This window comes from Anabrus simplex, chromosome 9, assembly GCF_040414725.1.
Source record: "Anabrus simplex isolate iqAnaSimp1 chromosome 9, ASM4041472v1, whole genome shotgun sequence".
Taxonomy (NCBI): Eukaryota; Metazoa; Arthropoda; class Insecta; order Orthoptera; family Tettigoniidae; genus Anabrus; species Anabrus simplex.
The window spans coordinates 87,516,316-87,534,441 of record NC_090273.1 but is presented as its reverse complement, the minus strand read 5'-3'; the positions used below and the strand labels follow the sequence as shown (position 1 = coordinate 87,534,441).

The 18,126-nt window shown below is 35.7% G+C and overlaps 1 protein-coding gene across 10 annotated transcripts in view; it reads left to right on the top strand.

Annotated features, from left to right (window-relative positions):
* MRP (Multidrug-Resistance like Protein 1) overlaps positions 1–18,126 on the top strand; it is a 482,909-nt gene that overhangs the window by 254,559 nt on the left and 210,224 nt on the right. The gene's annotated exons all lie outside the window — the stretch shown is intronic.

Below are 18,126 nucleotides of genomic sequence, written 5' to 3'. Positions count from 1 at the left end.
GGAACCTACTTGAAAATACAGTGTTAAACCAGCATCTCATAAACATCACATCAGTGGGCGTAGCAGTGGAGTGTTGCTCGACGTAGTGTATGGCAAGTTCTAAGGCGGCCGCGGCATCTGAATGTGACTCTAGTTGTTCATTGTGGTCTTCATCGTCGTCACTGTGTTCCTCATCAACTCCAGATTCTTTCTCCACCATAGCTACAATTTCTTGGTGTGTTCGTAATTGATGACAGTCAGCTTCCATCCACTCGCTAATGTCATTTTCATTGGATTCCTCACACCCAGGAAGTCGTTGAATGATTTCAAGGAGATTGACATTTGCAGACGCTTCCGCTGGACTCTCGATGAATGCGAGACTCGGCTACAATTTCTTCCACGTTTTCCACATGAACTGCTCACCGACACCCTCCCATGCCTCTGCTGCCCAGTAAACGCCGTCTTTTACATTCACGTTCTTCAGTTTTTTAAGAATAATAAGTGAACTGTCATTCTCAATCACGTACCTGAGAAGTTTCCATTTATACACAAGTTTTACATTTTGCAGAATGCCCTGGTCCATTGGCTGCAATATCGACGTAACATTAGGAGGCAAGAAAAATGCTCTTTTTTTCACTGCAAGTTAATTCACTCACTGCTGGGTGCGATGGGGCATTGTCAATTAAGAGCAATGCATAAGAAGGCAAACCACTTTTTACACTAAAACATTTTAATGAGGGAACAAACTGTTTTTCAAACCATTCCTTGATAAGTTGTGCATCCATCCATGCCTTTCTTTGATTTCTGTAGTAAACGGAAAGTGTGTTAATGTTACAGTTTTTAAATGCCCTTGGTTTTGCTGATTTGCCGATAACCATTAGCGGCAATTTATTTGTTCCTGTTACGGTGAATAATTTTCTGATGCTATCAAGTCATTAAATTCCCTGATGTAATCTTCTGCAGCGGCATGATCACCTGATAACTGTTCTCCCGTTATTGTTAACTGATGTATTCCATGCCTTTTCTTCAATCTATCGAACCATGCAGTACTGGCAGTGAATGAAACCAGGGGAGTCTCTTCCCGCATCGCGCTCACTTGTTTCTCTCCCTGGTAGCCTTCTGCGTGACGTCATGTGATATGAGACAGCGCTCTCCCGTCCTGTTGACACGTATTAGCACTACAGTCTAAAATTGTCATAATTTCTGAACAATTCATGCAAATAATGTCCTGACAAGGTTATTGTAATCCTTATAAAATACTGGAGGAGGTCAAACAATTTATTTTGATGAGGAACTCGAGGATAATATCTAAATATTTATTTAATTTTAAGGAGTTATATTTTTTACCGCGGACTATAGCATAAAATCGCTTCTAGAGGGCAGTCGGTTGGAAATAGGTACGTGCCATCACGGACTTTTTTTGTAGAGGTTTCTATGCTCTACATTTCATACACTTACACTTGGGGTCTATCGCTGATGGTTCATGCAGAGTAAGCCAAGAAAGCAAGTGACTTGCCGACCAACATTTTTGTCTCTTTCTACGTATTTATTGTATATCGGATCACGGATACATAATAATTTTATAGTGGTTCATTACGTGAACAGTGTTCGTGTTGTCAGTATCTGAAGTAGAACCACTGTACTGATTAAAATGCAGTCAACATATTATGGAAACATGTGTGGCGCTATAAATTGTCGGCACGTGAAAGAACTCCCGTGGGATGAAATTACGGCACCTCGAGTCTCAGAAAACCGTAAATGTTGTTAGTGAGTCGTAACACAAATAACATTATTACTATTTTGCATATTATAAAGACAGTAATGACAACAACCATCATAGCCAGTTAGTTTGCTACGGTGATAGCATAACAATACTTCCTCGTCAGCAATGCTTGGTTGTTGAAACACTTTGTAATAAACTCTTGAATATCTCCATTATTACAGCTCGTATGGCAAAAAGGTGTCAGATATAAATGACTGAATGAAAATCATATCTTCTATAAATGTGCTAATAGCCGGGCTGAGTAGCAACTCAAATGGTAGAGCGCTGGCCTTCTTAGCCCAACTTGGCAGTTTCGATCCTGTCTTAGTCCGGTGGTGAAGGTGCTCAAATACATAGTTAGTGGGACGTAAAATCCAATAACCTTAACATTATTATGAGCTAATAACTTATATTTCTGAATATATTTCGATGCTTGTGAAATAATACAGTATCCGTGATCCGATATACAGTAAATATGAAGAAAGACAAAAATGTTGTGCGAGAAGAGACCTGTTACTGGATATCGGTTATTACAAAAGGGGACCTCATATATCCCAGTCATGAGTGGTTAAAAAACATAGCCCAGTACGAAATTTCATTTGGTGTGTTACACGGTAAGACTGTATCCAGATCCAAAAACGTAATGAAAACTCTTATTTCTATTATTAAGTCAAAATTTCCAGTATTCCATGACAAAATAATTTGTCTCTACGTAAGGACCAGGACATTTATTAGGATATGTCATTTTAATACAAAGAGTAAGGAACTAGCACTGAGAAAATATGCCAATAAGAAGGCTAAGGTTTGGGCTCGTTCATCAAGTAATTAAGTCTCCTGACACGTACGTTTTAATAATTTAATATAATTCCATAAAGATGTCGATATGATGTATATTTTCCTATGCCATTTGATATAAATATTTACTTCATCAGGAAATTATTTATTTTGAGTTGCATGGCAATATTTTATTTCTTATCGTATTATATGTGATGTATTTGATAGTTGATGTTCTACCTACTCAGCATGTTCACAATTAAGTATTTATTTTCCACCTAGTCGATACAATGATTGCTTAAGGCAATTTTTAATGGTCAAAAGTGGTACATGTTTCGTATATTATCAACATCTTCAGCCACATAACACTGTTTAGATGAAAAATGTATAAAATTGACAAAGTAATGCTTTAGAGGAAGTGTCCTTAAAATTAACATAAGATTGACAAGATTAAAACAAACAAATAACTCAAGAAAAAATATATAAATTATTTCTACAATAGAAAGCAGTCGTCAAGGAAACACTTGTACAATATTCCATAGAGAAATTGTCCTAATAAATATTCTTTTCTTAATAATTCATGAAAAAAGATCAATTTATAAATTAAAAATTATACAATTTATAACTAATTATCGAAATGAAGAAATCCTGATATCACAGTGCGGCTCTTATTATTAATGTAGATGAAGATATAACTAATTCCTAGTTGTCAAATCTTATTAAGCCTGCTTTCCTTTGGAACAGTAACTCCTGTCATTCTTTCACAGTTTTGCGCCGGGTGTAATATTGATGATGCGTAATTTTCGGAGAAGCGGGGGATATAGGTGTGTCAAGAACTTCCTTGCTGTCACCTATAGCTTCAACTGAGGAGGAATAAGTTGTAGGGCTATCTGTAGGAGGAGAAATTCCAATTCTTTTTTCGTGATCCTTCTCAAGCATTTTCAAATATACTAGAATTTGATAATATAATGGATTCTTATATTCTACAGCCTCATTAAGGTTATCATTTTTCTTTACAAGTTGGTCTAGATGAATGTATAGGTCTTCATATGTGTTCATTAAGCTGCCCTTTTTTAACTTTTTTATGATGGTCAGGTCTTGTTCTATGTTGGTAAATTTATGACCTGTGGCAGTCATGTGTGATCCCATTGCTGAGAATCTTCTATGTTTTTCAGCATTCACATGTTCCAAATATCTAACTTTAAAATTGCGGCCAGATTGTCCTATGTATGTATTCTTACATTCAAAGCATGTGAGTTTATATATTCCGGAATCAAAAAATTTATCTTTTTTCGAGAGATTTATTGTATCATGGTTGAAAATACTATGTTTCATGTTGTTATTGGTGGAAAATGCAATTTTAAAATTTTTTCTCTTAAATAAATTTGTTATTACATGAATGTTTGGATTATTATATGTGAACTTGATATATTTTTCAGTTTTACTAGGTTCGACTGCTAATTTAGATTGTTGCTTCTCCGAAAATTTATTAATTATTTTATCAATCATGTTATTGTTGAAACCATTCAAGAGGGCTTGTTGTCGGATAAACAACAGTTCTTTATTCCTTTCAGATTTGGATAAAGGAATACTAAACGCTCTGTTAACGTAACTATAATATGCTGATCTTTTCTGTGCCTCAGGGTGTAACGAGTTGTTCTTGATAGTGGTCAGTGTGAAAGTGGATTTTCTGTGTATTTTGAAAGAAAATCCTTTTTCTTCTCTTGTTGTGACTATGTCCAGAAAATTCAGTGATCTTTCAACTTCTTCTTCTACAGTGAATTTTATATTGGAATCCAAATTATTCAGTATATTTAAAACTTTATTGCTATCGGTGAGTCTGTTATCTATTATAGCGTAAACATCGTCCACAAAACGTGTCCAAAAATCCAAACCCTCTATTTGATTAATAATTTTCGTGTGTTCCAAATAGTCTAAGTATATATTAGCCAATATTCCTGATGCTGGGGCTCCCATTGAGAGTCCTTTTTGTCGGTAAATTTTATTATTAAACGTAAAATAATTTTGATTTAACACGAATTTTAAAACATTAATAAAATCTTCAATTTCTGGTATGCTTACTAATTTGTTCTTCGTTAAATTCTTCTTAATGATTCTGATAGTGTCTTCTATTGGAATGTTTGTATACAGGTTGGTTATGTCAAACGAACATGTCGTGTGAGATGATCCAAGTTTAAAATCTTTAACTAGATTGCAAAAATCCACTGAGTTTTTGATGGGTGTTTTACAATGAAATACGTATTTACTTGATAAGAAATTATGTATAAATCTAGAAGTTTTGAAAATGGGGCTATTTTTGAAATTTATGATAGGTCTAATCGGTTCTCCCTGTTTATGTAATTTCGGTAGTGCTCTTGTAGTCGGGAGTCTAGGGTTCATATTTATTAATGTTTGCACATCATGTTCATTAAACAAGAAAGACGTGCTTTTTAATAGTTTTTTAAGATAAAAAGCACGTCTTTCTTGTTTAATGAACATGATGTGCAAACATTAATAAATATGAACCCTAGACTCCCGACTACGAGAGCACTACCGAAATTACATAAACAGGGAGAACCGATTAGACCTATCATAAATTTCAAAAATAGCCCCATTTTCAAAACTTCTAGATTTATACATAATTTCTTATCAAGTAAATACGTATTTCATTGTAAAACACCCATCAAAAACTCAGTGGATTTTTGCAATCTAGTTAAAGATTTTAAACTTGGATCATCTCACACGACATGTTCATTTGACATAACCAACATGTATACAAACATTCCAATAGAAGACACTATCAGAATCATTAAGAAGAATTTAACGAAGAACAAATTAGTAAGCATACCAGAAATTGAAGATTTTATTAATGTTTTAAAATTCGTGTTAAATCAAAATTATTTTACGTTTAATAATAAAATTTACCGACAAAAAGGACTCTCAATGGGAGCCCCAGCATCAGGAATATTGGCTAATATATACTTAGACTATTTGGAACACACGAAAATTATTAATCAAATAGAGGGTTTGGATTTTTGGACACGTTATGTGGACGATGTTTACGCTATAATAGATAACAGACTCACCGATAGCAATAAAGTTTTAAATATACTGAATAATTTGGATTCCAATATAAAATTCACTGTAGAAGAAGAAGTTGAAAGATCACTGAATTTTCTGGACATAGTCACAACAAGAGAAGAAAAAGGATTTTCTTTCAAAATACACAGAAAATCCACTTTCACACTGACCACTATCAAGAACAACTCGTTACACCCTGAGGCACAGAAAAGATCAGCATATTATAGTTACGTTAACAGAGCGTTTAGTATTCCTTTATCCAAATCTGAAAGGAATAAAGAACTGTTGTTTATCCGACAACAAGCCCTCTTGAATGGTTTCAACAATAACATGATTGATAAAATAATTAATAAATTTTCGGAGAAGCAACAATCTAAATTAGCAGTCGAACCTAGTAAAACTGAAAAATATATCAAGTTCACATATAATAATCCAAACATTCATGTAATAACAAATTTATTTAAGAGAAAAAATTTTAAAATTGCATTTTCCACCAATAACAACATGAAACATAGTATTTTCAACCATGATACAATAAATCTCTCGAAAAAAGATAAATTTTTTGATTCCGGAATATATAAACTCACATGCTTTGAATGTAAGAATACATACATAGGACAATCTGGCCGCAATTTTAAAGTTAGATATTTGGAACATGTGAATGCTGAAAAACATAGAAGATTCTCAGCAATGGGATCACACATGACTGCCACAGGTCATAAATTTACCAACATAGAACAAGACCTGACCATCATAAAAAAGTTAAAAAAGGGCAGCTTAATGAACACATATGAAGACCTATACATTCATCTAGACCAACTTGTAAAGAAAAATGATAACCTTAATGAGGCTGTAGAATATAAGAATCCATTATATTATCAAATTCTAGTATATTTGAAAATGCTTGAGAAGGATCACGAAAAAAGAATTGGAATTTCTCCTCCTACAGATAGCCCTACAACTTATTCCTCCTCAGTTGAAGCTATAGGTGACAGCAAGGAAGTTCTTGACACACCTATATCCCCCGCTTCTCCGAAAATTACGCATCATCAATATTACACCCGGCGCAAAACTGTGAAAGAATGACAGGAGTTACTGTTCCAAAGGAAAGCAGGCTTAATAAGATTTGACAACTAGGAATTAGTTATATCTTCATCTACATTAATAATAAGAGCCGCACTGTGATATCAGGATTTCTTCATTTCGATAATTAGTTATAAATTGTATAATTTTTAATTTATAAATTGATCTTTTTTCATGAATTATTAAGAAAAGAATATTTATTAGGACAATTTCTCTATGGAATATTGTACAAGTGTTTCCTTGACGACTGCTTTCTATTGTAGAAATAATTTATATATTTTCTCTTGAGTTATTTGTTTGTTTTAATCTTGTCAATCTTATGTTAATTTTAAGGACACTTCCTCTAAAGCATTACTTTGTCAATTTTATACATTTTTCATCTAAACAGTGTTATGTGGCTGAAGATGTTGATAATATACGAAACATGTACCACTTTTGACCATTAAAAATTGCCTTAAGCAACCATTGTATCGACTAGGTGGAAAATAAATACTTAATTGTGAATCTATTGTAGTGCGATACGGACCATGAAGCTGATTTTATGTAATACTCAGCATGTGACGAAATCTAATTCACGTTTTTAAATCTGTTCGAAGTGCCATTACTTTCTAAAGTTAAGAACTTCATTTTGGTCCGTATTGAATCTGGATTTACACTATAAATTGAGGATAATTATGTCCACCTTTTCAATACAAATACAATGTGATGTCATTTTCACATCACGAATTTATTACCTTTCAAAAAATTTGGGACCGGTTTTGGCACTATTTGTATGCCATCATCAGCCATAGGAAACTTTGTGACAAGGCTTAAGTACAATATTAACATAACATACAACATAAATATTATATAAAAATTGACCATATTCTTACATAACTATTAAGAAGTTTTTTGGTGTAGGCCTTAAAACTTAAGATTAAAATTGGTAGCATATTGTATGCAACATATTATGACTTATTACTTCTATACAATTTTTGACTAAAGTTAAAGTTTTGTCAGGTTCTTTAAATATTACAAAATGCTGATTTAGCATCCAGTTAAAAAAAATGTTCAATCTTTGAAAATTTTATAACTACTAGGTGTTTAAAGGTAATTGTGCATTTTGGTCAAAAATACCTAAAAATAACATGTATTAAAATGAGTTCACCTATTGACAAATTGGAAACGGTAACCTATTTGTAGGTGTAGAGATATGTTGCAGTGTAAGTCTTCGGTAACTCAATATCTTGCGTTAATCCAGTTTGATTATTTAACAGCAAATCAAGTAAAATGGTAAGTTCGGCTGATATTATTTTAGACTTTAAAACAATATTTGTCCACTATAGAGGTCCCTTGAGTAAAGATTTTTTTAATGGGCAAAAGCAGTTCCTTATTAGTATTGATTACAGGTTCACTCTGTTTTGGGGTTTGAATAGAATGAAATTCTTATTTCATTACATAATGTTGTGCAATATTCATATACATAATGTTCCGTCTTTGCTAGAGTTCTTAAAATGTAGATTGACTTAACAGGAGTGGACTAGTGAACCGGAATTTCTTGGAGCATTACATTCAAGGTCTTTGAGGTTCTAGAAATATGTCGATCCAAGAGGGAGCTTGGAGAAAGATATATATACTGCGATTAGCACAAGAATAACGAAGTTTGAGAAGACACTATTTCTATTTAAATAGAAACTCACACCAAGCACTACGTTGTCGAGAATAAAGCCAGAGAGGATCTGTCTACTGGAAAGGCAGATAACAGACTACGAGTACTAGAAGAGGGGCGGAGCGTGTGATGTAGGGGAAGGGGAATTGCGGTAATGCGAGGTTATTGGTCGGGAGGGCGTGGATTACGGAGGGGATGGTAGATGAGCATATTGCGCACCATTTTGTGTACTGGTTGATTTATTGGTCTTTTTAGATTGTTGATCACTGAAATGAGCGTGTCAAATAATATCGTGGGTTTTTCGGATACCTCATTCAGATTATAATTGGGGTTAAAATACTGGTCCAATGATATGAAACATTGTTCGGTTATATCAAGTAAGGGCCCTTTTTCCAATATTTCTACGACGTCAATGTCATGATTGATGTCATGAAAACTATGTTTATAGTCATTTATGTGTTGTCCTATAGCCGAAAATCTCCTATATTTAATGGCGTTGACGTGCTCATTATACCTAACCTTAAAGGATCTTCCTGTTTGTCCAATGTATGTACTATTGCAGCTGTTACAGTGAAATCTGTATACGCCCGATTTGTCATATGGGTTTGGTGCGTTGACTAGTTTAGCGTTATGAAATATGTCAAGATTTCTGTTGTTAGTTTTAAAAGAAATGTTGATATTTTTCTTGAATATTTTTGTAATTCTATATATGTTAGGATTATATGTGAATGTTGAGTAGACTTTTGGTCTTGTTATTTCTTTTTGTTTTTGTAGATTTGATTTCGGTATGTGCTTGAACTTATAAATTATTCGTTCTATGAAACTACGATTATAGCCGTTATGGACTGCAATGCTACGTATTGTTTTTAGTTCTCTATTTAAGTCTAATTTTGACATGGGAATACTGAAAGCCCGGTGTATCATACTGTTATAGGTTGCCCGCTTTTGGCTGGGTAGGTGTATGGAGTCATTATGAATGGTTGTGGCGGTATGTGTTTGTTTTCTATAGATCCTGTATTTAAAGGAATGCGGAAGCCGAGTGATGGTTAAATCTAGGAAGTTAAGGACTCTGTTATCCTCGGATTCTATTGTAAACTTAATATCTGGATCAATATTATTAAGGTGTACCAGAGTGGTGGGTGCGTCTGAAATGTGCTGGTCCATAACTATAAATGTATCAACGAATCTGGCCCACAAGAGAATGTTATTAAATTTCTTATTTTCTAATCTGGTATGTTCAAGGAAATCCAGATATATATCAGCCAAAATGCCAGATGCTGGTGACCCCATGGCCAGCCCATCTTGTTTGTATATCACTTTGTCGAATGTGAATTAATTGCTATTAACTAACAGTTTGAGGATGGTTATAAAATCTGCTATTTCTAATTGACTGAGCTTGCTGTGGGTACGTAGGTTTTTTGAAATAATTGGCAGTACTTTTTCTGGTTTTATGTTTGCATACATGTTGATGATATCAAATGAATGCATAGTATAATGGGGTTGCATTTGAAAGTTGTCTAGTTTTTTAACTAATTCTAGAGTGTTAATCACGGATTTGTTTGCTTGAAAAGTATAGTGTTTTCTAAGAAATTGTTGTATAAATTGTGCTGTCTTGTAAAGAGGGCTCGGTCTAAAATTTACAATGGGACGCATCGGTACTCCTTCCTTATGGATTTTTTGTTGGGCTTTGACCATGGGGAGACCAGGGTTCATATTGATCAGTTTTTTTCTCGCTGTCAGTCACCAGGAAGGTTATGTTTTTTAGTATCTGTTTTAGCTGTTTTTGAATGGATTTAGTTGGATCTTTTTCTATTATTGTAAAAGAACTGTCTGTAAAAGAAATTTTTGTTTTGGTTATATAATCAGTTTTTTCTGTTATAACAGTTTGTCTGCTTTGGTGATGATGGTTTTTGTGTCTTTAATCTTATTCTTAAGCTGTAGGATCTTTTTTCGGTTCTCGTGTTGCGTTGAATTAGTAATGTAAACCGGTGCATTTAGAATTCTGTTTAATTGTTTCTTGGCTTCATATCTAATCTCATTCTGTGTGTCAATAGGTATTTTGTTGATGGCCGCTTCTGTTTCTATTACCAGCTGTTTGGTCATGTTCGCTATATTATAGTTAGGCCAATTATGCTTGGGGCCTTTAGAAAGAATAGCGATTTCTTCTTCGTCGAAGTCAATGTTGGAGAGATTAATAAGGGGCGGGTGAAATTGATCTAGAATTTGGCTATGCGTGTTATTAAGGGTAGAGTCCCTGGACGGTCTGTTTTCTGCATTTGATTTATTGGTTAGGGTTTGGAATTTATGGCCTAATGTGTACTGTTTCTGAGAAAGTATAGTGGTTAGCTTGCTATATACTTTATCTTGGAAAATATTCCATTGAACATTAGACAACAACGCAGTGACTTCAAGGTGGGTTTCATATAAACGATTGTTTAAAAAGGATTTTTTCTCGTATAAAAACTTCAGTTCGTTTTGCAGCCAAAGTTTATTAGTTTTCTGGTGTACTCTTTTCTGATGTGGTAAAATGTCGTTTGTTATTCTTTAGAAAATTTGGCGTCAGGTTATTTATGATACACTTTTTAATAAAATTTATATCCTTGCCCAACTTTCCTATTTTTATTTTTAAGCTCATATATTGTTGAGCTTTAGTCTTTGCTTGGTAAGCTGTTCTATCTAAAGTTAAGAACTTCATTTTGGTCCGTATTGAATCTAGATTTACACTATAAATTGAGGATAATTATGTCCTTTTCAATATAAATACAATGTGACGTCATTAACACATCACGAATTTATTACCTTTCAAAAAATAGGGACCGGTTTTGGCACTATTTGTATGCCATCATCAGCCATAGGAAACTTTGTGACAAGGCTTAAGTACAATATTAACATAACATACAACATAAATATTATATAAAAATTGACCATATTCTTACATAACTATTAAAAAGTTTTTTGGTGTAGTCCTTAAAACTTAAGATTAAAATTGGTAGCATATTGTATGCAACATATTATGACTTCTATACAATTTTTGACTAAAGTTAAAGTTCTGTCAGGTTCTTTAAATATTACAAAATGCTGATTTAGCATCCAGTTAAAAAAATGTTCAATCTTTGAAAATTTTATATCTACTAGGTGTTTAAAGGTAATTGTGCATTTTGGTCAAAAATACCTAAAAATAACATGTATTAAAATGATATTGTAGAAGTGAAGCTTCCACGGTGTGAAGAATTAAATTTAATTTCCGGGTTGAACCGTGTTGTACTTGTACGCATATCACGTACAGTTTGCCGACGTTTCTGCCGTAATTTCTGCCTGGGAGACTGATTACCTCGGATCGAGTAGGGGTATTTCAGTCGCCTTGACGAAGAATACTGCAGTGTATTCGAAACGTCGGCAAACTGTACGTGATATGCGTACAAGTACAACACGGTTCAACCCGGAAATTAAATTTAATTCTTCACACCGTGGAAGCTTCACTTCTAAGATACGAAACCCATACGGGGAGGATATTCTCAAAGCTACTAGGCAGTTCGACAATCTTCGAAAGAAAATGAGTAACTACCTGGCTCGACTCACCTTTCTGAAACGCTGCAGGGACAACAGCGTTATACCAGCATGTGTGAGACTGAAATATCACACCAAGAATCGACGAACGGACCGTATTCTTCACGAAACCAGCAAATAACTCCTCAGAGAACGGATCAGTGACACAAGACAGACTCTGGACTACCTCAACAATAAATTATTTCATCTCCACCTGCAACTTGCCAGCACTTTGTCACTCAGTGACTGGACCACGTTAGACAGCATTAGCAACACACAAGCGTACACTGGAACTAGCCACTGCCAAGCAAAACAAGAAATTCAACCGCCTCTTACAAAAACAGAAACCGAAACCACCTGCTCCACTGAAGAAGAATGTAATAGTAAACCTCACAGACAAGCCACTCAGTGAACCTACTACCTCGGTCTTGAGAAAAGGACTCAACTACGCAGTAGCTCCGAATAGTATACCGGTAGAAGAAATAATTAGCAAAGCAGAAATTGCAATCCGGCACCTTCCTACCGAATCTGCAGAGGAGATCAGACAGGATGTATCATGTCTACTGAGATCCGCAAAGCCGCCGCCATCCAATTTGACTAAAGAAGAAATTCATGCCCTAAAAACACAACGTCAAGATATGGAAACAATTATCCTACCCGCAGATAAAGGCAACGCTACGGTGATAATGACACGCACAGACTACACTCGGAAAATAGAACAATTACTCACCGATTCTACATACAGGAAAATTAGGAACCCTACCAACCGCATTAAGAACAAACTCCACACACTAGTAAAAAATTCCAGCATCCCAGCCGAAATACAGAAGAAACCGATATCCTCGGACCCGATACCTCCAAAATTGTATGGCCTGCCTAAAATCCACAAAGAAGGCATACCTCTGCGACCTATCGTGAGCGCTATAGGCTCTCCCACGCACGATATCGCCCGTTACCTAGCTGGACTACTTCAGCCACATATAGGAAACACTGAAACCTACGTGAAGGACTCCAGACATTTCATCCAGCTCCTTAAGGACCAATCAATTGAAAGTACGGACCTATTAGTAAGTTTTGACGTCGCGTCACTTTTCACCAAGGTGCCGCTAACAGAAGTATTTCCGCTATTAGACCAGAAACTTCCAGAAGACCTATCAACACTAGCTAAAGAATGCCTTAGCGCCACTTATTTCTATTTCAACGGGGAGTTCTACGAACAGACAGAAGGGGCCGCGATGGGGTCGCCACTCTCTCCAATAATAGCAAACATGTATATGGAACACTTCGAACAGAAAGCCTTAGCTACATCTGCCCTGAAACCGAAATGTTTTCTCCGTTTTGTGGACGACACTTTTGTAATCTGGCCTCACGGGAGCAATAACCTACAGCTATTTCTCGACCATCTCAACTCCATACACGTAAATATTCAGTTCACCATGGAAATAGAAGTAGACGGAAAACTACCGTTCCTGGATGTGCTAGTAATACGTAACCCCAATGGGACGCTGAGTCGCGCAGTATACAGGAAACCCACTTACACAGACAGGTACCTACACGCCTCGTCTCATCATCACCCATCACAAAAGCAGGCTGTCCTAACATCACTAGTGAACAGGGCCATAGCGATATCTGACGCAGAGCACCTCGAGGAAGAAAAAGAACACCTCACGGAAGCCCTTAGGAAAAATGGCTACTCGCTCAATAACATCCGACGAGTCCTTAAAAAATCAGAAGAGAACAAAGAAAAGGCCGCCGCAGAAGAAAACAACGGGAAAGAACAACTGACCCGCCAGAAAACAGTGATACTGCCATACATAAAAAACACTACAGATAGGATCGGCAAGATACTGGACAAATACAACATAAAAACTATCTATAAACCTCACCGTAAGCTAGCCCGTTATCTACCACCAATAAAAGACACAATAGAATTACAGGCCCCTGGAGTGTATCACATTGAATGTAGCTGCGGAGCTTGTTATGTAGGTGAGACAAAACGTCTGATCTCCACCTGCTTAAAAGAACATATCTGTCACACTAAGTACCAAAACACAGATATTTCAGCAGTAGTCAAGCATTCCTACGAAACTAGGCACGGAATATCATTTGACAAGACCAAGATCCTAGCAGCTATCCCCTGGAATCTGGAAAGGAAAATCCGCGAGGCTATCGAAATCAAGAAACATCCGAACAACATAAATTTAGAAGAATGATACAAAATCAGTTATTCTTGGATGCCTATCATTCATAGTTTAAGACATACAGACCACAACATAAACACACGGGCCGCAACCCCATTACATAATAGCGCGGGCAAGCCCCTACTACCTGGCTGTGACATATACTTTCCAGAAGTCTCGCGAGACAGCCAGGGCTTACGTCAGCCAGAAAGGCTAGGATATAAAAGGCCAAGATCAAGGCCACTCTAGTAGTGTAATTTCTGCCTGGGAGACTGATTACCTCGGATCGAGTAGGGGTATTTCAGTCACCTTGACAAAGAATACTGCAATGTATTCGAAACGTCGGCAAACTGTACGTGATATGACGTGATATGCGTACAAGTACAACACGGTTCAACCCGGAAATTAAATTTAATGTATTAAAATGAGTTCACCTATTGACAAATTGGAAACTGTAACCTATTTGTACTAGGTGTAGAGATATGTTGCAGTATAAGTCTTTGGTAACTCAATATCTTGCGTTAATGCAGTTTGATTAATTAACAGCGAATCGATTAAAATGATAAGTTCGGCTGATATTATTTTAGACTTTAAAACAATATTTGTCCTTTATAGAGGTCCCTTGAGTAAAGATTTTTCTTAATGGGCAAAAACAGTTCCTTATTAGTATTGATTACTGGTTCACTCTGTTTTGGGGTTTGAATAGAATGAAATTCTTCTTTCATTATATAATGTTGTGCAATATTCATATACATAATGTTCCGTCTTTGCTAGTGTTCTTAAAATATAGATCGACTTAACAGGAGTGGACTAGTGAACCGGAATTTCTTGGAGCATTACATTCAAGGTCTTTGAGGTTCTAGAAATATCTATATCCAAGATCCTGTCTATATATCTTCCGCAACAGTCCTACTTATAAAACATCGCAGTACGTACGTACATTCCTAACCAAACATTATGTTTTTCACAAGATACCAATAAAAATGTCTGTAGATTTTTGCAAAGTATTCAAAAACTTTAAATTAACACCACATCAAGTAACATGTTCCTTCAATATCAAGGACAAGTATACAAATATTCCAGTGGATGAAACAATAAAAATTATCAGGAAGAATCTAATAGAACATAAACAACTCAGCCTAGCAGAAGTGGAAGATTTCATTAATATACTCAAATTTGTTACGAAACACAATTACTTCACTTTCAATAAGAAGATATATAGACAGGAAGGCCTCCCAATGGGTGCTCCCGCTTCGGGCATTTTAGCCAATATTTATCTTGATTACCTCGAACATACCAAAATAATAGGACAAATAGAAGGTCTCAATTTATCGATATGCTTTGTAGACGACACTTTTGCCGTAATAGACCGAAGAGTGAACAACAGTGACGATATCCTCAATAAATTATATACACTTGATTCTAGAATAAAGTTTACAGTAGAAAAAAGAAAAAGAATGTTCCATAAATTTTTTAGACATAAATATAACACGGAAAAAGGAAGAGTTTGTCTTCAAGATACACAGAAAACCCACTTTTACTCCCATAACAATAAAGAACTACTCATTGCACCCGGAATCGCAAAAAAGGTCAGCTTACTACAGTTATATATATAGAGCGTTTAATATACCCCTTACTCACACAGAACGAGAAAAAGAACTGCTCCTTATTCGCAAACAGGCCCAATACAATGGTTTTGAACTAAAAATAATAAACAAAATAATTGGTAAATTCAAACAGAAATTACAAACTAATCTAACACCCGAAATAAAAAAGAAAGACAAATATGCCAAGTTCACGTTCAATAACCCCAACTTGTATACAGTAACCAATTTGTTTAGAAAATATAACTATAAGATTAAGTATTCAACCAGCAATAATACAAAGCAAAAATTCTTTAATTACAATAGTGTTAATTCCCTAGGAAAAAACAAACATTCTGAATCAGGAGTTTACAAATTGAACTGTCATCAATGTGAAAAAAGTTATGTCGGTCAAACAGGGCGCAGTTTTACTGTAAGATACCTAGAGCATGTCAATGCTGAAAGACATAAAAAAAATTCCGCGATGGGCCAACACATGAGTTCAACTGGATATCAGTTCACAACCATAGAGCAGGATTTAACTATATCGCGTACAATAAACAAAGGAACTCTTCTAAATACATTAGAAAATCTATATATTTATTTAGAACAAAAAAGCAATCAGGACAATAACCTGAATGATACAATTGACAATAGAAACCCTATATTCGAAAGGGAATTATCAAGTCTTGAAACTTTAGGGAAAAGAAACAATACAGACAATAAAAGGATAAATAAGACCGAGCCTCCACCATTTTGTACATCCCCTCTCCCCACCCCTTCTAAAGCCGAAGCCGTGACAGTAAGCGACACGCCTCCTCCCCTCTCCGCAATCTTGCCTCCCCGAAAGGAGGAGCAAACGGAACACACACACCATTAGTATACTAGACGTAAAGCAGCATCAAACGTTCCCCCTCCAGGGTCACAGTAGAATTGGAGTCTAACAACAGTAAGGTAAGGAACCATTTTATACATTAAGTTATTATGTAAAGAGACATGTTTTCATTACAAAACAAATCCCTATTTTCCTCATTTCATTTCAGAAATTGAGACAAAGCTCCCTTCCCAAAAATTGACCAGCAATCAGCTTCAAAGTTCCGCATTAGACTCAATTTAGGGCACATTAAGCAAGCTCATAATAAATAACAGCCTACCTGGAAGGAGTGAAAGAAAAAACATTCAACAACAATTTGAACAGTGTCATGAAGCCAATCATTTTTAAAACCTTTTAACTGGAAGACAGACAGACATTTTTAAAGTAACAAAGTGAAACTTTTAACAACTATTCCAATGAATAGATGTAGTTTTTAAGCTGGCCAACTGTGTAATCATCCAGTCTCATTTAATAACCCATTAACCCCCACATTGTTTTAACATCATTTTAATTTAATTTGTATTCAAGTAGTCTTTAAGAGGATCAGTGTACTTGCAAATGTGTTCAGAAACTTAGCAATTCACCTAAGCTTAACAACAGCTGAAGATGTTCCCAAGTGAGAACGAAACATGTACTGTTTACAAATAATAATTTGCTAAAAGGCAAATAAAAAGTATCAAAAAGGTGGAAGATTTTCAATTATTGTAACTCTCAGTGATTAGAATTTGATACGGAAAATGAAGCTGATTACTTGCAGTATCCTTTCCTCTGTCATTCTCTCCCTGTGTCCATACCATCTAAGCCCAGGTGCCTCTGTCCTGTTCTGCAGTGACTCTTTTTTTCCTATACTGTATGTCTAATCTTTTTTTTCCCTCATGCTATCCATTCTTGTCACTCCTATCCTGCCTCTCAGAAATTTCATTTAGCTTCCCTGTGTCGTATACACGGCTCTCTGCTTCATTACCCAAGTTTCTGCTGATGAGATCAGAATAGGTACCACTCCTGTATTTCACTCTTTTGCTTCTCTGAGGGACATCCTTGCTCCAAACCAGGCGTGACTTTTTCAGGAATGCTCCTGCGTGTCTTCCACTTTCCTCTGTGATACTTCCCAGGTACCTGAATCTTTCTACCTTTGTTCCCCTCCAAATGTTATCCCTCTCATAGGCCTCTCCTTGTTTCTAGTTGTGCTCATTATCTTGCTCTTTTTGGCATTAAATTTCACACTCTATTGTTCCACCTCATCTTCCCATGCATCAAACTGTTCCTGGATATCCTCTTCCTTTTTTTGCAAACATCATGACTTTCATTTTCCCTTCCCCAGTTTTCCTTGCCACTTTTGTCATTAACTCGTCCATTACTACAATGAAGAGCAAAGGTGACAGAGCACTTCTTAATCTTAATCTACTTTTTTACCTCAAAGCATCCCGATAAAGGCTAATGGTACATAAGAAGCAAGAAAGATCTCCGTGTGTCGTTAGGCTCAAGATTCATAGGTATTGTATGTTGTGGCTGCCTGCTTAGTAATTCATTAGAATAGGCTGGTGAGCGAAGCACATTTGAAAACACTCCATTTTCTCAAAGTACTTGTCAGATTTTGGAAATGATTGGAGCTCTGA